Source organism: Silene latifolia, chromosome 3, assembly GCF_048544455.1.
Source record: "Silene latifolia isolate original U9 population chromosome 3, ASM4854445v1, whole genome shotgun sequence".
NCBI lineage: Eukaryota > Viridiplantae > Streptophyta > Magnoliopsida > Caryophyllales > Caryophyllaceae > Silene > Silene latifolia.
The window spans coordinates 138,299,809-138,325,812 of record NC_133528.1 but is presented as its reverse complement, the minus strand read 5'-3'; the positions used below and the strand labels follow the sequence as shown (position 1 = coordinate 138,325,812).

The 26,004-nt window shown below is 40.7% G+C and overlaps 1 non-coding gene across 1 annotated transcript; it reads left to right on the top strand.

Annotated features, from left to right (window-relative positions):
• Positions 1–13,772: 13,772 nt before the first annotated feature.
• Positions 13,773–13,880, top strand: LOC141650870 (small nucleolar RNA R71). The gene has a single exon (XR_012546881.1). It is a non-coding gene; the product is annotated as a small nucleolar RNA R71 (small nucleolar RNA).
• Positions 13,881–26,004: the final 12,124 nt, after the last annotated feature.

The following is a 26,004-nucleotide window of genomic DNA, read 5'->3' as shown; positions in this document are numbered from 1 at the left end:
TGGTAAGGCTAAGTCTCAATTGTTTATTTTAGCGAGAGGTCATGTCAATTTATTATCTATCACGTTTTAAGTGAACTAAAGCGGTGAACTACGATAATTGTAATTGACACGGTCGATAAACTCGATTTAAAATGCATGTTTAGTTATGGCGATTTAGCGATGCATGCAACAGATTAATAAAATACAAAGCATAAAATAAAATCCTAGTATGGCCTTCCTAAAATAGTAAATCTAATAAACTATTACACATTCGAAAACCAACTCCTTTGGTCCCTTAAACTTCGGTCTTCGCACGCATTTCAAGGCAACACTTTCTTTGATGGATCGCCTTCTCGAGTGGCACCGTCTTCAAGGAACTCCGGAATAAATAAATTACAAAATGAATTACATAATTTCCTATTATACATTTGTAATTAAAATAAAATAAATCTATTAAATTACAAAACGGTGATACGAGATCACAATAATTACAACCGAATCGATATTCCCATACATTTCGGGTAATATCAATTAAAACTAAGGCCATACTAAGTAAAATTACATAATATAAAAATTACATAAAATTAAAAATATTACAATCATAAATAAAATGCAGCATTATAATATGTATGAACATGCTCGATTTTATGCTAAATCGCCTTTAAAGAGCCAATATCGTATATTAATCGGTTTTTACGGATTTGCGTGATTTAACCTTTTAAAAATCACAATAATTACATAAATTCATATTTATGTACAAGTTAATTACCCTAAACATCTTAGGACTCAAAATTAGTCTCCACTAACATTTGACAATAATTAAACTTGATTTCTTAATATTGTTCATAAATGGACTCAAAAACATAAAAATATGCTATAAACTTCAAATTAAATCATAAAAATTTCAAATAATTTCAAAATTTGAAATTTAAACTCATGAACATTCTGGAAAAATACCATGACACTCATAATGTTCAAAAACTTAGGTTAAAAATTTCGAAAAATTATCGTGAAAAACAATGTTGCGGTTTATCGATTTTAAGAATTATGACCATAAAAATATGAGAAAAATTATATTCATCAACTTTTAACTTTTAGATCTGAAATATATGATAAAATGTAACATGTGACGTTTTTCCTTAGTCATGAAGTATGTTTTAGCATTATTACTAATTATAGTCACTATTTATGTGATTTTTCATCAAAAATTCATAAATCATGGATAAAGACTTCATTATAGCCAAATATTTTACACACATCTTGTAAAATTTCATGTGACAACATACTAAATTTTCATGACTAGATTCAAAATATAACTCATATTAACCTATTTACCCATTTAAATACGATTTTAACTTGAAAAATCCATATTTCGAGCAATACAACTCATTTTATTCTGAACATTTACAGGCTATCAGTAGATAATATATGTGAAAATATATCCAAAAACCACTGAAAAAATCGAAGTTTAGCTATTTTTCGTCCAAAAATGACATTTTTATCATAAAAATCACATATTAATGCCAATATTAGATAAAATGAACAATAAAATCCATAAATAAACCAAAATGTCCTAAAAATCACTTAGGACCAGAAATTTTTAACATGCAAGATTATTTTTAGGTTTATCTTCATAAATCCAAATTAATTAGTTTTGTATGTTAATCATATAACTCGGAAAAACTATAAACCGATTTGCATGCAAACAACCTAAGGCTCGGATACCACTTGTTAGTTTCATTTAATCTCATTAGTTACATATTCATATATGAAAAGATTTATTTAGTCATAAAATAAAAGCTAGATCTTATGCATGCAAACTTGAATAACAAGAGATAAGAAAATCGTTTTCTCACCATCAAAAATTCGGCCAAATGGGCACAAATGAAGGTCTCCTACCTTCATTTGTTCTTGAGCTAGAAAATACATTACGATGATCATCCATGACTTCAAAATAGAAGCCCTCCAATAAGTAGCACCCAAGACTATCCCAAAATCCCACAAAATAATATGTACTAGATATTTGTAATGTGGTTTACCTTAAAATCGATTACTAATACTCATATACTACTACTAGTATTATTAGTGATTGATTTGTACAAATTAGATTCATAAAAATAATTTTTTATGAAGAACAAGAGAGAGAGTGTTGTGTTTTTCATAAAACATGAGAGAGTGGAAAATTGAGAAAAATCTCTCAATTATTCCTCATAAAACCGGTGGGTAGGGGGGGCTTTTAGGACCTTCTCCTTTTTCCTTTTTGTCTTCCCAAGACTAATAAGTGTAAGTTTTTCTCATAGTCAAGTCACTATCAAATGTCATAGACAAATGAATAAGACAAAAATTCTAAAATTGCCCACCAATTTTCGGTTATCATGTGTAATATGGAGTCCATTTTATTTTTGTCAATTGTACAATTGTATGTCATGTGACATGTGACATGTCTTATGTCATATTTTAATTTAAAATGCATATTTAACAAATTAAATATCATTTACAAATTAAATAAATGACATTTAACAAATTGACTAGTAATTCAAAATTACTTTCACATAAAATGGTCATTTAAATACTAGTTAGTATAATTCAAAACATCTTGTAATTATAACTAACTTATCATTCTCATCTCGCGTGTTTCGCAAACACCGATTAATTTTAGTAATATAACTTCTTAAATTACTAAATAAAATCTTATTTAATTATAACTAAATTAAGGGAATCGTCCTTTAGGTGTGACCTCAAGGGATCAACTGATCACCACCGTCGCACGACAGTAATGTCAAACTCTAGCCAGCCAATCATTACCGATATGTGTGGACCAGTTGACTATATATGTAATGTATCATCCCTTTCGTATTCGTGTTATGAGATTTAAATATGTGATCAATATGATCAACAATTGTGATCGCATTATTGTCGGAGGACACATATTCCAACACATTAGAACATCGTCGGCGAAGGAATCATCGATAGGTAACTCAATACCTCCATCATTGAACTTCAAACGGGATAAGTGATCGGCAACAACATTTTCGGCTCCCTTCTTGTCTTTAATCTCAAGATCAAATTCTTGCAAGAGCAAGATCCATCTTATCAACCTTGGCTTGGCTTCTTGTTTGGCTAGGAGATGCTTCAATGCGGCATGATCGGTATGAATAATGACTTTGGAACCGAACAAGTAAGAGCGGAATTTGTCTAAGTCATAGACAATGGCAAGTAGCTCTTTCTCCGTGGTGGCATAATTAATTTGAGCCGCATCCAAGGTTTTGCTAGCGTAGAAGATAGCATGGAGAACCTTGTCCTTTCTTTGTCCTAGCACGACACCTACCGCATAGTCACTTGCATCACACATGAGCTCGAATGGCAAGTTCCAATTCGGTGATTAGATGATAGGTGTGGAAATCAAAGCCTTCTTGATCCTATTAAAAGACTCAAGACAATCGTTAGTAAACACAAAGGGAGCATCTTTTAAAAGAAGCTCCGTAAGGGGTTTGGCAATCTTAGAAAAATCTTTAATAAAACGGCGGTAGAAACCCGCATGACCTAAGAAACTCCTTACACTCTTCATATTTACCGGTGGGGGTAGTTGCTCAATAACTTGGACCTTAGCACGGTCTACTTCAATTCCTCTTTCGGAAACAATATGACCAAACACCACTCCTTCATTTACCATGAAGTGGCACTTTTCCCAACTCAACACCAAATCAACCTCTTCACAACGCTTCAAAACTTTGGATAAGTTAGTCAAACAAACATCAAAGGAAGAACCATAGACACTAAAATCATCTATAAACACCTCCATGATAGACTCAATGTAGTCGGAAAAGATGCTTATCATGCAACGTTGGGAAGTGGCGGGGGCATTACAAAGACCAAAAGGCATTCTACGGTAGGCAAATGTACCATAGGGACATGTAAACGTGGTCTTCTCTTGGTCATCTGGGTGAATGGGTATTTGAAAGAACCCGGAATAACCATCTAGGTAACAAAAATATTTGTGACATGCCAACCTTTCCAACATTTGGTCAATAAAAGGTAATGGGTAGTGGTCTTTCTTGGTGGCTAGATTTAGCTATGACACCCCCATACTCCAAGTGCCTTACCAGGACCATTTAAGGTATGAGAACGTCACCATCTCGGTTGACACCCCCATACTCCAAGTGCCTTACCAGGACCACTTAAGGTATGAGAACGTCACCATCTCAGTTACCCGAGGCCATGATACTCAAATAGACAATAACGAAACGTATTTAAATGATAATAAAGTTTAAGTGATACAAGCCAAACTACAAAAACTGATAAAAGGAAATACAAGGTTCTCAAAACTGTCAACTATTAAACAACTACAAAAAGTTCGACACAGCGGAAGACTTCTAAAACTGCTACGTGATAACTCATCCCAGCTATCCCAAGCGCATCGTCTCATACCTGCTCAATAACTGTTCACCACCCTCGAATGAATCACCACAGTTTTTAAAACATTTAAACGGGGTCAATACTAATTACACAAAAACAATGCCACAATGAAACAAGTACACAAACAGCTCAATCGTCACATCAACCCGAACTCCATCACCAACTCCTCAATACTGACTACACACTAAAGTGTGTAGCCCTGCCAGAGTACCCATCGCAACAGGTTACTCCTCGCCGCTAGTGGGGGATCGCAGCCATTCCCACCTAAGCCCCGCTCATCTCCATCGAGCGATAAACCCAAATCCATTAATGTGCACATCCCTTCTGTGGCGGGTTCCACAGAAGGCGAATAATGGGCGTGAAGCCACTCCCGCAAGTGACCCCACTCAGCCAGGGACGCACCCCGAAGAACACATACAGATACAATCACAATAATCAACAACAACCAAATCCAACAACCGTCACAATATGAATATGATACTTTACAACAACAACATCATGTGACTAATACTGAGTAGGGAAAACCCTACCTGGAATAGCAATCACCAAGATCGTCACAATCAGCTAATCATTATCATTCTTCAACGAATTCATCTTCTATAAACACACAATCATACAATCACAATCTAACATCAACAATACTCCCCAAAACCCCCAAATTACCCAATTAGGGTTTTAAACAAACTCAACTAATCGTTATAAAAATTATACAAGAATCTTACCTTTGACGCGACGAACTCAACGGTGTAAAGAACGATGAAATCCGACATCTCTAACTCCGGGATTTGCTAATGATGCGATGACAGACAAACTATGTAACTCCTTTTCTCCTCACTTAGGTTTTAGAATAGATAAAAGAAACTAAGAAAAGAGACGGATAACGTTTTATACTTATCTCGCATCATTAACAAAACCCGTCAAACTCAGCCCGTAAAACTCACTTACTCGATCGAGTGCCCCTTACTCGATCGAGTGCCACACATACTCGATCGAGTACCCATCAAGCAGACTACTGTTTCGCATAAAAAACATACTTACTCGACAGAGTAAGCCCCACTCGATAGAGTACCCAAAGACACAGAAAACCGTAGTATTACAGTCTTCCCTCCTTAAAAAGAACTTCGTCCCCAAAGTTCAACCCATACTCAAAACAAACATACTAATACTCGACCAAGACACACAACGCAACTAAGAACTCAAAATGAAACCCCACCTATCAAAGATGAACTCTTAACACCAACCCACCAACTATGCTTACCCACCGCATGACTCACGATATCGTATCAACTACATCATAGTCTCTCTCGACACCAACTCCAAACACTACCAACTACTATCAGCAAACGCTGCTAGCTCTGTAAAATATTATCCACTAGAAAATGCGATATCAAGACACTCATAACACCAAACGGAATGTTACATTCTATCACCCTTAAAAGGAACTTCGTCCTCGAAGTTTACTCACACTCATAAACATCATCATCCAACTGCCAAAACTATCGAACTCATAATCATAATCATCCTACTATCAACACTATCAAAATATTCTCCCATTCCTAAACATCGAAGTACTACAAGCACGGCCATGACCTTTTAACAAAATCAATCACAACAAAGATCCATCCTTTATGCTACACCAACACTCTACTTCCAAATATACTACAACATGCACAACCATGAAACTCTGTTTTACCGCATCCTACTCCTCTTAAGATAACTGTTACGTCCTCGTAACTCACTAATACCAGATCCTTAGCTATATCTTCTCATTATCTTCATCACCACCACATGTCACAGATAACCGCCTATACCTAAACACCCACCATTCCTATATCCAAGGCTCACTTACTTAAACAGCTCTCGTACGTCAATTCATTCGACACATCACCTAATCTATACCACAAAATCCTTAGCTTAACTAAAACCTCAACTGTTCCCCATTACCACCAAAACGACATACCTCTCTATATAAACTATATAAAACTCCTGTCGCCAACGCATAACTCACGATCCACTCTTATTACGTACACTCACACTAGATCCTCAAGTTCTTTTCTTTCATTACTGCAAAACTCATACATAACTTAACATGACACTAATTCCCAGCACCCTACACTCACTGTCCCAAAATCTGATTATGAACTACTTGCAGCGTCCAGATCAGTACAACATATGTTCCACAAATCACTTGTCATGACTATGTCTATCGATGCCTCATCTTAAAACAAGATCAAAATTACTGTAACAACTTCTCACAACTGTGTCCCATCAACAGAATATCACTATACCATGACAACAACGGAAACATACACAACTCTCTTTCATATCATACTCTACCCTCATTCCCAAACTGAAACTGGTAAGAAACATCAATAAACAAGACAACCGTCTATCTGTACAAACTAAAACTCACAAGAAACAGCAGCAAACAAAACGATAGTCTATGTATAACTGGTATGTACTTTTGAGAACTCGTATCATATTCATCCCGCCTACTCCACCACAACCGGTGACGGCGTCGCAACACCGCCACCAACAGCCACACCGCAGCGTGAAAATACCCGCATCACAACACGAAGTACCGTGCCCGGATCACCACCCGAGGCATAACAACCACATCGGTAGACATCACAACCAAATACAATTTCCACAAACATTGACTCAGTATAACTTTCTGGACAAGAAAACTTACTCCAAACTGCTTTACTAGATCATAACACATCTAATAAACAGACAAGAATCTCATGAATATCATCCATACCTTTTCAGGGAATAAACATATATCATGAATACACATACAAGTATAACTTGCCATGCCAGATCACCCAAACTATCACTTTTGAACATCATTCCATTACGTTATCGTATCCAACATATATTACAGAACAGTTAGATAACAACTTTATGACTATCACGCCGTACCACTTATCGTGAGGTCAGAACCTCACACAAACGTTTATACACATCATAGACCCATAATCACATCCAACTAGTCAATCCTGATAACGTAAGTTACCACTTGATCAAGGTTACCTCTCGTCCGAGCTTAACTCGTATGTCCCTCATAACACATTCTCCCATTCGCATAACCATCACCCCCTGCCAAATATAACCACACCATTAATACTCAATTACCAACAACCGCCTCCTATAACCACATCTTATACTCTGTCACAAACATACATATCAATCTGGTCTCTACAAAATCAACCTCTTTAGAACTATTATCTTTCTTATCTATCATCACCCTTAACCACCAGTGACAACATCACAATGTCACCACTGCTCGTATAACAAACCTCTTACACTCATCTCTAACCATCACGGTTTCTTTCCTATCTTTGTTTAACATCCCAAATAACGAACATCAAATCCATCAACAAAAATTACCTCAAAACTATTTCCAATTCCATCCTTAATTGTATCGTAATCTAATTCTCCATCAAAATCTCATATCATGCAGATACTCTACCAATTTCTTACTCCCTTAATTCCTCGAAACTCATGACCAATCATGTTGTCCTGAAACTATTATATAACCATTAACTAACACCCTCATGATAGTATCATACATCTGGACGATTCCTGACTTCTATATCACATAACTCCGGTCGACATCTTTCTTAGCTTACTTTTATCCTTATTTTCTCTTTACACTCAACAATACCAATTAATACTTCAACTCCTTATTCCTTCTACCTAACTCCTTAATTAGTGCTCCGATTACCTTCTCATTGCTCCAAAACTCAAATCCCATTATTTCATATCAGTATCATCTCTCTTTTTCTTGCTATGGATCTTCTCTTATCATGCTATTACTCACACTTATCATCAATCAGTTCAGACCATCTCATGCTATCACTCACACTGATCTCCAATCACCCCTTTTTTTTTTCTAGCATCCCAAAACTCATTTCATGCCGTTACTTACCCAAGGAAATCACACATTAGTTTCGCCTCTTGATACTACAAATTCCCAAACTCACTCACTATCTGCAAATCCACGTCGCGGCATGTCTCCACTAAGTTCACTATATACCACTCTTCTCCATCCCTCTACAACGATCCTTCATTACATACATTCTTAACCAACACAATCTAACAATCTCTCTCCATAATTCCTTACACATCTCAAGTTGCTACTACCCACATCCTTCCTTTCAACCTTTTCATTCTCACCTTCCTTAGACTCACATCATCCCTTGCCCACATTCACTTACTTTTACATTACTCAGCGCACAATCATATCGCTCATCTCATCTCACAAAACATGTTCCATGCCTTAATAAGCCTTACCAATCTTCCTTTTGTTTTCCACTACCTATCACAACCACATATAACTCATGTCCTCCCCACCGAACTCATACTCACCATAGGTGCCACTCTTTACATCATAAAATTGGGTAACTTACGCATCAGGACCAACATATACGTAAAACAATGCATAAAGAAGCAATATAACACCTTTGAATTAAACATAATATGCAATGAAGTCAAAAGATAAGCATATGACCCAAAACAGAGGTCACTAGATCGAGTACAGGTCACTCGATCGAGTAAAAGACTTACTCGATCGAGTAGGTGAAGGTCAGAAGCACGTAAAACAAATTACCAGGGCTACTCGATCGAGTAAGGGCTACTCGATCGAGTACCCTACGCATTTCTCAGCACTGTCCAATTTTCGTAAAACGGTCATAACTCACTCGTTTCTTGGTCGTTTGGGGCGTGTGACCTATCGTTAGAATCGTAAAAGAACAAACTATCACTTACAATTGGAATAATCTCAAAATCATTTATGCATCTCAAGTTATAACAATTTAAAGACAACTTTGCTGAAATCAGACGATATAACTATTTGATTTTTACTTCCAAACAACTTAAACAACAAGGTAAACAAAAACAACTACTCATAAAACCAGTATCCCTAACCACATGTTACTATCTTCAAAAGCTAAGCAACAAGATCTATCATGCACATACATCATTCAACTTACCAAGCATGTATTACCCGCATGTTTTTATTCTATAATTTTTCGTAAACAAAATCACAAATATATAACATCAAGTCCCCAATTCACATGTTACTAGCATAACAACATTATAAAATCACTTCCATCATACAACATGCTTTATCATAAATCATATTATCATACAACAATTATTCATCTTTTTCCACCAATTCATCCATCATGCCACATATTTTTCCACCATATCCGTTAAGCATATTCACCCAACACATCCATCCAACCTATTCACCCAACATATGCATAAGAACAATAGTAAACATATAGCGATCCCGACCTATATCCCATGGTGACCGGTTCAAATTTGTAGGGCGATTTCGCGACTTTAGGACGTCTCCCAAGTCTTTGCATTAGCTCGTACAACTTCTACCCGGGTTCATTTTAGTTTGACTCCCTATGTTCATTAAGTTCATTGGTTACAGGTTTCAGGATCGTCGCTCTGATACCACTTTATGACGCCCCCATACTCCAAGTGCCTTACCAGGACAACTTAAGGTATGAGAACGTCACCATCTCGGTTGACACCCCCATACTCCAAGTGCCTTACCAAGACCACTTAAGGTATGAGAACGTCACCATCTCGGTTACCCGAGGCCATGATACTCAAATAGACAATAACGAAACGTATTTAAATGATAATAATGTTTAAGTGATACAAGCCAAACTCCAAAAATTGATAAAAGGAAATACAAGGTTCTCAAAACTGTCAACTACTAAACAACTACAAAAAGTTCGACACAGCGGAAGACTTCTAAAACTGCTACGTGATGACTCATCCCAGCTATCCCATGCGCATCGTCTCATACCTGCTCAATAACTGCTCACCACCTCCGAATGGATCACCACAGTTTTTAAAACATTTAAACGGGGTCAGTACTAATTACACAAAAACAATGCCACAATGAAACAAGTACACAAACAGCTCAATCGTCACATCATCTGAACTCCATCACTAACTCCTCAATACTGACTATACACTAAAGTGTGTAGCCCTGCCAGAGTACCCATCGCAACAGGTTACTCCTCGCCGCCAGTGTGGGACCGCAGCCATTCCCACCTAAGCCCCGCTCATCTCCATCGAGCGATAAACCCAAATCCATTAATGTGCACATCCCTTCTGTGGCGGGTTCCACAGAAGGCGAATAATGGGCGTGAAGCCACTCTCGCAAGTGACTCCACTCAGCCAGGGACGCACCCCGAAGAACACAGACAGATACAATCACAATAATCAACAACAACCAAATCCAACAACCGTCACAATATGAATATGATACTTTACAACAACCACATTATGTGACTAATACTGAGTAGGGAAAACCCTACCTGGAATAGCAATCACCAAGATCGTCACAATCAGTTAATCATTATCATTCTTAAACGAATTCACCTCCTATATACACACAATCATACAATCACAATCTAATATCAACAATACTCCCTAAAACCTCTAAATTACCCAATTAGGGTTTTAAACAAACTCAACTAATCGTTATAAAAATTATACAAGAATCTTAACTTTGACGCGACGAACTCAACGGTGTAAAGAACGATGAAATCCGACACCTCTAACTCCGGGATTTGCTAATGATGCAATGACAGACAAACTACGTAACTCCTTTTCTCCTCACTTAGGTTTTAGAATAGATAAAAGAAACTAAGAAAAGAGACGAACAACCTTTTATACTTATCTCGCATCATTAACAAAACCCGTCAAACTCAGCCCGTAAAACTCACTTACTCGATCGAGTAAGTCACTTACTCGATCGAGTAAGTCACTTACTCGATCGAGTGCCCCTTACTCGATCGAGTGCCACACATACTCGATCGAGTACCCATCAGGCAGACTACTATTTTGTATAAAAACATACTTACTCGACAGAGTAAGCCCCACTCGATAGAGTACCCAAAGACACAGAAAACCGTAGTATTACATTAGCCTCCTATAGTCAATGCACATTCTCTAACTGGTCACAATTCTAGTTGGGATTAGCTCATTTTTATCATTTTTGACTACGGTGGTTCCTCCTTTCTTAAGAACCACCTGGATCGGACTCACCCATTTAGAATTGGAAATCGCATAGATAATTCCCGAATCTAACAAATTAAGCACTTCTTTTTTGACCACTTCTTGCATGTTAGAATTTAGTCATTTTTTACTTTGGACACATGGTTTATGATCTTCCTCAAGATTAATTCGGTGCATGCAAAATTCGGGACTTATATACCCTTTAAATCGTCAAGTTTATAACCAATGGCTTTCTCGTGAGACCTTAAGACATGAAGCAATTTAGTTTATTGAGTCTCATCTAATTTAGCACTAACGATTATCGGACACATCCCTTCATCATCTAGAAAAGCATACCTCAAATTGGAAGGAAGGGGCTTAAGCTCGGGTTTTTGTACCTCAAGATCTTGAGGTGTAGCAACCAAGCCTATAAAGTGTGAGCTCTCCTCCAATGATAGCTCCTCTCCATCCAATTCGTGCTCCAAAGCATCAATCTCCTCATTTCCAACCTCATCATCACCTGCAAATAATTCTAAAAGCAAGAGTGCCTCCAAGGGATCTTTAGATAAAGATCGAAGTGTAGAGTCTTCTATAACAATGTCAACAACATCCAAAATGTCAATAGAATAACAAGACTCTTCTATCATTGGACTCTTCATGACACTATTCAAATTATATGTGACCTTATCGTCACCCACTTCCAATGTAATTTTACTGTTCTTGACATCAATTAACGCACCCGCGGTGTGTAAAAATGGTCTTCCCAAAATGATTGGGATTTGGGCATCTTCGGCCATGTCAAGAACAATAAAATCAACCGGAATGAAAAACTTACCAACCTTAACGGGAACATCCTCCAAAACTCCCAAAGGGCGTTTTATAGAACGGTCCGCCATTTGCAATGTGACACTAGTGCATTTTAAGACTCCCATATTAAGTTTAACACAAATAGAGTAAGGTATTACACTCACACTAGCACCTAAATCGCATAAAGCTTTATCAATTTGGTAGGTGCCAATTGTGCATGGGATAGAAAAGCTACCGGGATCTTTTAACTTAGGAGGGGACTTGTTTTTCAAAAGAGCACTCACCTCGGCGGTGAGAGCTATTGTTTCAACCTCATCAAAAGTCCTATTCTTAGTTAAAATGTCTTTTATGAACTTAGTGTAAGATGAAATTTGAGTGATTAATTCGGTAAAAGGAACTGTTACCTGGAGATTCTTCACAACTTCCATGAATTACCGAATTGAGAATTCTTTTGATGCTTTGCCAATCTATGAGGAAATGTCACTTTGACTTTTTCCGGAATCTTTGCTTCAACATCTTTCTTTGGAGGAGCATCCTCCACTTCCTTGACTTTCTCAACAACAAGTGGATCGTCCACTTTCTTGGGAATTTCTTCATTTTTCTTATCATTTGGAGAGATCTCCAACTCAACAAGTACCTCCTCATCTTCTTTAGGCATGGATGGCCCATCATATTTTTTACCACTTCTTAAGGAGATAGCATTAAGGGTAGCATGTGGTTTCTCACTTTGAGGGGGTAGTTGACCCGATTTCCTTGAGGAGCTAGATGAGGCCAATTGAGCCATTTGTTGCTCCAACATTTTAATTGCGGAATTTTGATCTTGCTCATTCTTTTGGATTTGAGCCAACAATTCCTTTTGTATACGGACTATAAAGCCCTCAAGCTTACCTCCTTCTTGATTGTTTTGTTGGGCATTTTGTGGTGGAGGTTGATTCTGTTGGAAATTGTTTTGTGGGGGCCTTTGTTGATTTTGATAACCCGGTGGAGGGACATATTTTTGTTGTTGAGGGACATAGGCATTTTGTTGTGGTGGGGGTTGTGGTTGAGGATTTAGCACATTGTTGCTTCTATAAGACATATTCGGGTGAAATCTTGAATTTGGGTTATATGTGTTTGAGAATGTACCCGGTGGATAAGCATTTTGTCTTAAAGCTAGAAAGGCATTTACCTCTTCAATAGGAGCTTGGCAATGAGCGGCATAATGACCCGCGCCTCCGCAACCATCACACACAACGATTTGGCTTGTTGAAGACATAGCATTGACTTGTTGAACGGAATATCTAGCATCCCTTTCTGCCAATTGTTGTTGGAGCAAGGCAATTTGAGCTAGCAAAACGGAGTTGGAGGATTCTTCTTTACCTTTGGATGGCACAACTCGAGAATTGACATATTGTGCATCATGGACCGCCATAGATTCGATCGTGGCATGAGTAAGGTCGGTGTCAATTTGATCAAACCGCCCATTGTTGGCGGAATCAAGAATCCTTCGGGACTCGGCACAACATCCATTGTAGAATGTTATTGCTAGAAACCAATAATCTAGCCTATGATGTGGACATTGTCTTTGAAGCTCTTTGTACCTCTCCCAAGCCTCATATAAGCTCTCAAGAGCTTGTTGACGGAATCCGGTAATTTGGCTCCTCAAAGTTTGAGTTTTCTCCGGTGGAAAAAACTTTTGATAGAAGGCTAGAGACAAAGTTTCCCAATTGGTGATTCCCATGGCGGTGCGGTCAAGGCTATTGATCCAAAGCTTGGCCTTGTCCTTCAAAGAGAAAGGGAAAAGTATTTCCCTTATTTGGGCTTGAGTGACACTCGTTTGACGGATCATGGAGCAATAGTCACAAAAGTTTTGCATATGCAAATTGGGATCCTCCAAAGGACTTCCCCCAAATTGCTTTCTCTCCACAAGGCTAATGAAAGTCGGTTTGATCTCGAAGTCCGGCGCGGTGATTTGAGTGGTTGTGATACCGGCCGGAAACATGGTCGCGGTGGGCTTTGAGTGATCGGAAAGTTTCACCATCTTTTGGTAGTAGATGGTTGTGGTGGTGGAGATGATGAACTTGAAACCTCCTCCTCTTCAAGGGCTTCTAGATCGTCTAAGTAAGACTTTCTAGCACTTTCGGCTTGTACGGGAGAAGAGGCCTCTTTCACTTCCTTCCAAAAATGTCGTCTTCTCCTAAAGGTTCTCTCGGGATCGGAATCCGGTGAAAGCAATTCTCCCTTGCGTGAGGACCTGGGCATAAGACAACAATTTCTAGAGAAGTGATAAGTAACGGTCTCAAGGAACAAGTGTTCCCCAAGACAAAGGAAAACAAGATAAAAATCGACAATTCAAAATGCAATAAAACCGTTTCCCGAACAACGCGCAAAATTTGATAGGCTTATCGCGTACCTATGCAAAGATAAATTCCCTAAACACAAATAAATGTAGCAATAGGGGTCGAACACAAGGAAACGGGAATTACGTCGTGAATTGCTATGGGTAGATTTTTATCAAGGTCGACTTCGATTTTGGTTTGGTTTGTTTGATTGATGATTAATAAAATTGTGATGTAAATAATATAATTAAAAGGGAGTCTAAAGGATTCGGCTCACTCATGCAAAGGTAAACATATGATCATGATAAATTCGGTACTAATAATTTTGTCAATTGTTTAGGCTTAGAGATACCCACCTTACGCATTAGTATCAACCATAGATCGGGTCCTAGATAAACTCTCGTCCATGACTAAGTCGTCCTACCACACATGCTTAGTCTAATTCAATTCCGTGCCTCTCGACTTTAGAACGAATGAACAAACTTAATCTACGATTACAGCCGATAACCAAAGATTAAACGTAACAATGCAAACATGTGATGGAAAGATGATATATACTTGATTTTGCATGGCTCCCTTAGCCTTTAGACTAGGAATTTTAGCTACTCATATTGAAATGTAAATTGCAAACTAAATTTTAAAACATGGTTGTATGATTTATATAGATTAGGTGATATAACATGTAAAGGAAATAATGCTAATGAAAGATAAATAAAGTACTTAACTATAATCTATGTAATAACTAAGATAGTAATGTAAAATTACAAACTTAGAATTAGAAATACCTTAATGGAAGAGAACTTATATGGAAGAACAAATAATAATAACCAAATGCTTGAATATCAAATGCTTGAACTAACTTGGAACCAAATGTTTAACAACTACAAGCTTAATAAAATTGTAAACTAATATGAAAACTATTGAGAGAATTATGTTTGCCTTAAGGCTATGAAGAGTAAAATGAGACGTGAAGAAGAAACGTAAAAATCCAAAGAGCATGTAACCCCGATCGGGGCCGACAACCCCGATCGGGGTCGTGGTTATCCGGGTTAATTCCCTTAATTCTCTTCTTAATTGCAAATGGCATCCAATGTTCGTGGTTAATGATGCGATTAATCACCCGGTTAATGCTTCACATTCCTAGCATCCAAAGCTTCCTTAGCATCCAATGCCTTCACCTTCAAGTTGGACTTTTATATCGGGCTTGACTTTGTTTTTGACAACATTTGAATTAAACATGTTGATCCACCAATTTCTTCATGCAAAATCCACTCCAATACTCCATGCTTAGTCCAACACTTGGTCTTGTTTAGCTAAGTGGACTTGGTGTACAAAATGATAGGAAAAAGCCTCCAAATACTTAGATTCCTACAAAAACATAGCAAACACAACAATACACCTAGAACACAAGATTAGCTCAAAAGTATACTAATTAAAGTATGATAAACAATAGAAACCGAGCTAAAATGAGGGGTAAAAGTATATATAAAATGAACATATCATAACTAAAGGTCTGAAAGGGGTAAATAAGGAATGTCAAGTCGTCACACTATGTAACATGTCATACTTGAGTCGCAAATAAGAGCAACAATAATTTGCATGATCATAACATAAACAAGTCCTAAATTGGCCATTTACAATTCATAAGAAAGATGCATAATTAAATAAATGATTAATAGAAGTTACAAGTGAAGAAAAACCATATTCGGACTCCCACCCGAGTGGGGACCAAACTCGAACCATTCATAAACATTAAAACGAAGAGTAAGAACTAAGAAGCATATGAAGTAAGTCATGCAAAACAACGTATAAAAAAACACTTAACTTAACCATGTAGATAATCACTTGATAAGAAAAACAACCTTAAAATCAATGTTGTCCACAATGAGCTGAAGCTCAAACTTTACAGCATTTAAAAAGACACTTCTTAAAAATTCTGTCGGCACATAATCAACCTCCAAATATCAATTATACAATTAAAAACAAGAATCCACGACATAAAACATTCATAAATTACTCCATGTTCATGAATAAGACTTAATAGGTAAACTTCACATAAAGATTCTATCTTTTTGACCCAAAAAGGCTAGATCTCAACTTACCAACATATAAAATCACCATTAGACATATTTCACAATAACAATACTACCAACTTCATCATTTACAATATTAATCTAACAAATAATCTCATGACATAATTAAACATGTCAACTAAGCATAATTAAGACGGATTTTGTTTTATTAACCCATGTAAACAACCCATTTCATTCAATTAAACGAACATATGAGAAAAGACAAGAAATTCCTCAAACAAACAAAAGACGGTCTTACACACCAATTTATCCAACGATGGACATGTGAACCATGTAAAGATTCAAACTTTAACAAATACAAGAGTAAACTACAACATATAAACACATAAGATTGACATAATGTCGAGTATCCTATCACCGTTACCTTTTAGCTCGTCAAAATACATGGTTGCGACTCAATATCACCCCGGAATGCTAAAGCTTCATCCTAGAACAAGTTTAAGGCAAAAAGGGTGAGAAAACTCATCTCACAAAAAGATGGACTTTCTAAAAGATACAAAAGGCTAGAAATTTCTTACCTATAAAGATGAAGGGCGAGGAGAGAAAGATGATGGTACGAAAATGGTGAAGATTGGAGGAGATTTGAAGGAGATATAGTAGATCTAGGTTTTGGTGAGGAAGGAGCTTCAATAGTGGTGTTTGTTAAGTAGTTTTCAGAAACTTGGAGTAAGGAAGAAGGAGATATGAAGGTTGGTGGTGTATATAGAGAAAAGGAAATGGTATGAAAGAAAGCCCACTAGTCACACTAGGCCCGAAAGTTCAAATTGAGTCGGATCTCGCTAAAAAACGACCAGAAGCTAACTACACACCCAAGACGCTTATTATTATTGTTATTGTTATTATTATTATTATTATTATTATTATTTATTTATTTATTTATTTTTTTTTTATTTTTTTTTTTAAAGGATGCGCGCAGCTTTCAATAAAAGAAAAATAAAAGTTTACATGAAATTGGTGGGGAGCCGAGAAACAAGCTGGGCTCCCACACCCTTAGCAACAGCAAAGCTAAGTCTAATAAAAATATAAGCGGCCACCCGAGCCCCCGCATCCTGAGATACCGAGAATTTCTGGATCCGCTTGAGCAAGGCAACAGCATCCGAACCCAGCTCCCCAAGGGATGAGAATGAGAAGGGAAGGAAACCATAACCCGCTGCCGCGCACAAGTCCCCGTACTTAGCACACTTACGCTGAGCAGCATCAACAACAACCCGGCCAGGCACAAAATCCGTCATCCCAGTCTGAGTCAAAGGAGAAGACCCTATCAAGTCAACGCACACATCACGTCCTCTGTCCCAAGAATAAAGCAACAAATCCGCAGGACGAAGAGAACCCCCATGCCCGTCAACCAAACCGATATCAACCTCCCTTCCCGCAGAAATACCAGATCTATAGCAGATGTCGAAAAGAGTGTCACGGACGAGGTTATGCCGATGTTTAACGCCCACAGTACCAGGACAAGAAAAAGCGTGGTCCCCAAAAATATCATCATCAAAAACCCGAGAGCAAGCTGGACAGGGCCTAGAGACCGTGAATAACGGAACACCCAGACGATACCCAAGCACACTACGGTAAGTCCTCTCATTCATAGTCTGACCCAACCCCGAGATAGGAACCGCACGCAACCAATCAGAAGAGTGGGAACCTGCCGAGACCGCACAAAGCAAGTCGGCGAGGTGTCAAAGAGAAAACAGACCACGAGGCAAAGAAAGAACCGTCGCGAAATAAATATCTGCCAATTTCTTCATAAGTTTGGGGGCAGCAATTTCACTAGGGTTACCTAAGATACCAAAGCCTGTAGTCGCAGTAAAATCCCGCGCGGCATCAGCAAAAGCAGGGCCAGCAGCTACAATACCAGAAGGACCGAGTAACTTAGCCTGCAAATCAGCAGACTGCAAACGGGACGCAATAAAAACATAATGTAAAACATCCCCCGCCGCATAGACACCAAGACCACCAAGATGGAAAGGGGAAGTAGCAAGGCGCCACTGCCAATCCCCAAAACCCGGGCCAGACGCGGTGACGATGCGTTCCAAGCTGGAACGAAGAGCAGCATCAAAAGGAAGGTGGACGGACCCAAAAACACTAGGGGAGTAAGTATGAAGGGAGAAATAGAGCTTAGAAATATCAGTACAAGCTCGAAGTAGAAGCAACTCATATTGCGGGTCCTCAATCCTCGCAACCAAGTCCATTAGCTCAATGGTCTTAGTTACTCTCCTCGCCACAATCTCACTGCCAAAACCAGGACAAGTACTGACAGGTCCACCCAAAACTGTAACACCACGCAAGGGCCGAGCAATAAAAGGTGGGTAAACCCCAGGAAGCCGACTCCGAGGATCCTCAACAGGCCAAAAGACCTCCGTCTTGGAGACATTAAGGTGCAGTCCAAAACGGGGGCCATCCGCCATAATCAAATCCAAGACCTTCCCCACCTCCAAAGTATCCTCCACAATGGTGCCATCATCCAAGTACCACGCCTGCATAGTGAGGTCAAAAGTATCCCGGATTTTGCATACTAAGGAATGCAAAACCAAAGCGAAAAGCAACAGACCCAAAGGATCACCCTGCTGGACACCCTGACAAGAACACAAGCAATGCTCCCCATAAAAAAGACGGGCAGGGCTGGAATAACAAAACTCCACCCAACGGGAAAGAACCGGGCAACGACGGCGGGCCTCCTGAAGCATGGTCGTACGATCAACAAGGTTGAAAGCATTTTGGAAATCAACCAGCAACATGGAAAGTCCCACCTCAGCACCTCGAGCCTCAATGAGCCGATTCAAGGCATGTAAGATAGCCTCTCCTCCACCGGACACACCCACCCTAAACTGTAAACCAGCAAAATAAGACGACAAAGAAGGACCCACCATAAAAGTACCAGCCTTAGAGACAAGCCGTCTCCAGACAGTGCCAACAGCAATAGGACGGATCCCACCACCTGCTTTAACAAGCGGCGTGAGAGGGGCGCTGGCAATGTACTCGCCCAAATCAAGAGGACACCGACTGTAACACCCCCATACTCCAAGTGCCTTACTAGGACCACTCAGGTATAAAGATGTTACCATCTCGGTTACCCGAGGCAATGATAATCAAATAAACAATAATGAAACAACGTTTAAATAGAAATACTTTAGTGAAAGGTTACAATCCAAAAACCAAACCAAAAATACGTATACATGTTCTCAAACCAACTGTCTACTGTTCTAACTGAAATGTTTATGAAAACTACTAAGCTACAGCGGAAGACTTCTATCATCAGACCGTGGCACATCCCAGCTATCCTAGTACTCAACTCATACCTGCTCAATATCTGCTCACCATCCCCGAATGGATCACCGCAGGTTTTAAAACAACAAACCGAGGTCAGTACTAATCACACAATTTATATAACCAACGATACAGTAATCAAGACAGCTCAAAAAGTCACACACAATCACCCACTCCAATCAATCTCCGTCACCGACTGTCCACTGGACCAGCCCTGCCAGTGGGGGACCGCAGCCGTACCCACCAAATCCCCGCTCATCATATCGAGCGATAACCCTGTCCCATTAATGTGCACATCCCCTTCTGTGGCGGGTTCCACGAAGGGCGAAACTAGGGCGTGAAGCCACTCCCGCAAGTGACTTCACTCAGCCGAGAACGCATCTCGAGAACCAGAGACAAATAATCAACAACCACAATACAACATCAACAACCGTCTGAATCAATCAACAATCACTAACTACAACACAATCACCACACATTATGTAACTAATACTGAGTAGGGAAACCCTACCTGGAAAGCACAACAATCAGACGATCTCACAGCTGATATCAAAACGCTTCCTCTACGAATCCTCCTCCTAATATACAAACATATAATCACTACCAATCATACAAACAACAAAAACCCCCAAATCCCCAAACTAGGGTTTGACCAACTTTAAAGAAACATTTTAAAAACGGTATATAGGTCTTACCCTCGACGCAAGAATCACAACGGTATAAAGAAAGGTAGAATCCGACCTTCCAAGCTCCGGGCTTTGCCAACAATGCGATTAAAGCGAATGACGTAGTTTGATTTCTCTTCTCACAGTGATTAGGTTTTAAAAAGTGTTTTAGGAACAATGACGAAAGTATTATATACTCTAATCGCATTAAACAAAACCCGAGAAATCATCCCCCGTAAACCGGCTACTCGATCGAGTAGCTAAGGTACTCGATCGAGTGCCCCCTTACTCAATCGAGTACCCACGTTACTCGATCGAGTACCCAACAGGTCAGAAACTATTTTAATCTGCAACTCGCCCTTACTCGACAGAGTAAGGCCTACTCGATAGAGTACCCAGAGACTCATAAATACGTAGTATTACACCGACCCTCAAGAAAAAGATTAACCACCCTAGTAATAGAAGTGATCAAATCATCAGAGATAGCCACGACAGCGCCACTTAAACAATCCAGAAGGTGCTGGGCACGAAAACCATCCCTCCCACAAGAAGTACCACGTGGGAAGCTCCGAATCATATCCAAAACCACTGACGCAGAGGCAACCAGAGGATGATGATCCCCCGACAAAGGAGGCAATGAAGGAGGCGGGGCGACAGGATGCTTCTCACGCAAGGCCACAAGAGTGGCATCGGAGTAGGGGACGACCCCAGAGGAATAAAGCACCCGAACAGCAGCAGTATAATGACCATCACAAATCTTCCGCCGACATTGACGGAGGTTATGCTCACCCAAATCCAGATCCTCCTCCACATTAAACAAAGAAGGACCCTCATCAAAACACTCCTGCAACAGCTGCAAACCACCCCCAGGTACCCCCAAGCAAGGATAGCCCTGGCAATACTCTCCTCCTGACGCTGGCGTCGAATAGCAGTCCTACACTCAACATTACTCCGAGGAGCGAAAGTCTTAAGCAGACACAACGGTAAAACAAGTAAACGAATCCAGCGGGAGAGATCACTAGGGGAATCAGCCACATCATCCAGAGCTCCTTTCAAATCCCGAGCAAACCCAAGACGACACTTAGGAGGAATAGATTTTACGGTGCGAAGGCCAATGACAATAAACGATCAAGCGAAGATATAGACCACTGAACAAGCTCAACACCATCATCAGAAGAAACCGAAGTAGAAGGAGCTAAAGCTCTCGGAATACCATAAATATGAAAACTGTAGAGGTTATTAACACACTCCGGATGCATCACAATATCACCCCGACTATGCCGACATCTAGCACGAGTGGTACGGGTCATAAAACACACCTCACACAACCAGAGCCCTATCCGTTTCAAAGTATTCTCGGCATTGGAATAAACAGTCAGGCTATCATTAAGAGTCTGACACGTAAGGTCCAACGCACCATCATGACAATGTCGGTCCCGAAAATTCTTCTGCCATGCAGCCTTAGTAAGGCCCTTACCAAAACCATCCCGACACGCATGAAGACTCGAAAAAGGACAATGAAACCGCACAAGTTCAGGCATGATGGAAGAAACCCCTCCTCTTGCCTGCACGGGAACCAATATAACCACCAAGAAGATAGCCGAGATGTCCGGGCAGGGCAGCAAGCGCATGTAAGTGACCGGAGCTCTGACGAAGCCACAAGCGCCACACACCAAAACCCACATCAAAAAACAGCCTTAAACACGGACAAATCCCAACAGCAAACACTCACGGCAATGCGCTGCCACTGAATCACCACGGTCAAAGCCACAGACGGAAAGAAATGCCGACAAGGCTACCAAATAGAAAGGTGCGAAGACACCGCCGTAAAAAAAAAAAAAAAAAAACAAAAAAGAGAGAAATGGAAAACTAACCGGCAGCAGTAGTGTAACATACAGCAGCACACCAGCGACGGGAGGGTAGTATCTAGCCGGCAGAAAACCTCACTCCGACAATATCAGAGGGCCACAACCACCACTAACCCAAACTGAAGTCGAAAACCCGAAAACCCGAGATCGGATTCCCGAAAATGAACAACAACACAGTCAAATCCGATGAACGTCGCCGGAGATAGTTGGTTCTTTGTTGACGGTAAGGACGACCTAGACTAACAGGAACAGACGACAACAATGGTGACGGCAGACGAACCCTAAAACTGAAAAAAAAGAAAAAGAAAAAGAAGAAAGCCCTAAAACGCCCTAATAGAAAACCAACGGTTAAGAAAGCCCTAAACAAGACAAAGACGACGGCGTCGTGAGGATGCCGACGGTGAAGGAAGGCCGGCGGCGACGTGAGGTGGCCGTCCAGCAAAGTGTATTATTATTATTATTATTATTATTATTATTATTATTATTATTATTATTATTATTATTATTATTATTATTATTATTATTATTATTATTATTATTATTATTATTATTATTATTATTATTATTATTATTATTATTATTATTATTACTATTACTATTATTACTATTACTATTACTATTATTACTATAAAATGCGCGCAGCTTTCATTATAATAAAAATAAAAGGTTTACATGAAATTGGTGGGGAGCCGAGAGACAATCTGGGCTCCCACACCCTTAGCAATAGTAAAGCTAATACGAGTAAAAATGTAAGCGGCTACCCGAGCCCCAAAGATCCCGAGATACCGAGAATTTCGGATCCGCTTGAGCAAGACAACAAAGATCCGAACTCAACTTCCCAAGTGAAGAGAAAGAGAAAGGTAGGAAACCATAACCAGCTACCGCGCACAAATCCCCATACTTAGCACACTTTCGCTGAGCAGCATCAGCGACAACCCGGCCCGGCACAAAATCTGCCAACCCAGCCCGAGTCAAAGGTGAAGAACCTGTCAGGTCGACACACACATCACGCCCCCTGTCCCAAGAATAAAGCAATAAATCCGCAAGACGAAGAGAGCCACCATGCCCATCAACCAAACCGATATCAACCTCCTTCCCCGCAGAAATACCGGATCTATAGCAGATGTCGAAGAGAGTGTCCCGGACAAGGTTATGCCGATGTTTAACGCCCACAAGTGCAGTCAAGAAACAAGAAACGTGGTCCCCAAAAACATCCCCAAAGAAAAACCCGAGAGCAAGCGGGACATCGCCTAGATACCGAGAATAACGGAACACCCGGACGATACCCCAAAGACACTACGGTAAGTCCTCCCGTTCATAGTCTGACCCAACCCCGAGATAGGAACCGCACGTAACCAATCGGAGGAGTGAGAACCTGCCGAGAGACGCCATAGAGCGATCTCGGCGAGGTGTCAAAAAAAACAGACTACGAGGCGAAGCAACCGTCGTGAAATAAATGTCCGCCAATTTCTTCATAAGTTTGGGGGCGCAATTTCACTAGGGTGACCTAATATATCGAACTCGTAGTCGCAGAAACACCGTGCGGCATCATCGGAAGCGAGCCAGCGGCTACAACACGAGAAGGGCCGAGGAGCTTAGCCTCGCAAACCAAAGGACTGCAAGCGGGACGCAATAAAAGCATAAAACAAAACATCTCCGGCCGCATAAACACCAAGGCCACCAAGATGAAAAGGGAATGTAGCAAGGTGCCACTGCCAATCCCCAAAACCCGGCCCCGACGCGGTGACAATACGTTCCAAGCTAGAACGCAGAGCGGCGTCAAAAGGAAGATGGACACCCAAAACACTAAGGTGAGCAAGTACGAAGAGAGAAGTAGAGCTTAGATATACCAAGACAAGCTCGAAGAAGAAGCAACTCACACTCATGGTCCTCAATCCTCGCAACCAAGTCCATCACCAATGGTCCTAGTTACTCTCGTCGCCACAATCTCACCGCTAAAACCAGGACAAGTACTCGACAGGTCCTCCCAATCTCGTAACACCGCGCAATGGCCGAGAAATAGAAGTGGGGAAAACCCCGGAAGCCGGCTCCGTGGATCCTCAACAGCCAAAAGACCTCCGTCTTGGAGACATTTAGGTGTAAACCAAAACGAGGGCCATCCACCCTAATCAAGTCCAACACCTTCCCACCTCTCCAAAGTATCTCCCACAATGGTGCCATCATCTAAGTACCATGCCAGCAAAGTGAGGTCAAAAGTGTCCCGGATCTTGCAAACCAAGGGATGCAAAACCAACGCGAAAAGCAAAGGCCCCAATGGATCACCCCGAACACCCTAACAAGACCACAAGCGGTGCTCCCCATAAAAAAAGGCGGGCCGGGCTGGAATAACAAAACTCCACCCAACGGGAGAGAGCGGCACCGACGGCGGGCCTCTGAAGCATGGTCGAACGGTCAACAAGGTTGAACGCATTCAGAAATCAACCAAAGAACATAGAAAGCCCCACTGTTCCCCGAGCCTCAATGAGCCGGTTCAAGGCATGCAAGATAGCCTCTCCTCCACCGGACACACCCACCCCGAATCAAGCCCATCAAAATAAGAAGATAAAGACGGGCCAACCATAGAAGCACCAACCTTAGAGACAAGCCGTCTCCGGATCGTGCCGACAAAGAATAGGACGAACTCCACCACCCGGTTTAACGAGTGGTGTGAGAGGGGCGCCGGCAATGTACTCACCAGGAGGAAGAGGGCACCGACCCTCAAGAAAAAGATTAACCACCCTAGTAATAGAAGTGATCAAATCATCGGAGATAGCCACAAAGATCGCCACTCAAACGATCCATAAGGTGCGAGCACGAAAACCATCCCTCCCACAAGAAGTACCACGAGGGAAGCTCCGAATCATATCCAAGACCACCGCGGAAGAGGCAACCGAGAGGATGATGATCCCCGAGCAGAGGAGGCAATGAAGGAGGCGGGCGACAGGATGCTTCTCACGCAGGGCCACGAGAGTGGCATCGGAGTAGGGGGCGACCCCAGAGGAAGAAAGCACTCGTACAACAGCAGTATAATGGCCATCTGATATCTTCCGCCGGCATTGGCGGAGGTTAAGGTCACTCAAATCGAGATCCTCATCCACAGAAAAAGAAGAAGGACCCTCATCAAAGCACTCCTGTAACAACTGCAAACCCCCCCAGGTGTCCCCCAAGCAAGAATAGCCTTGTCAATACTCTCCTCCTGATGCTGACGCCGAATAGCAGTCCGACACTCATGATTACTCCGAGGAGCGAAAGTCCTGAGCAAACAAAGAGGTAAAGCAAGCAAACGAACCCAGCGGGAGAGATCACTAGGGACATCAAACACCGCATCCAAGGCCCCTTTCAAAGCCCGAGCAAACCCAAGACGACACTTAGGAGGAATAGATTTCACGGTGCGAAGGCCCAAAGACAGCAAACGATCCAGCGAAGATATAGACCACTGAACGAGCTCTACACTATCATCAGAAGAAACCGAAGTAGAAGGAGCCAAAGGTCTCGGAATACCATGAATATGGAAGGTGTAAATGCCATCAACACACCCCGGATGCTCCACAACATCACCCCGACT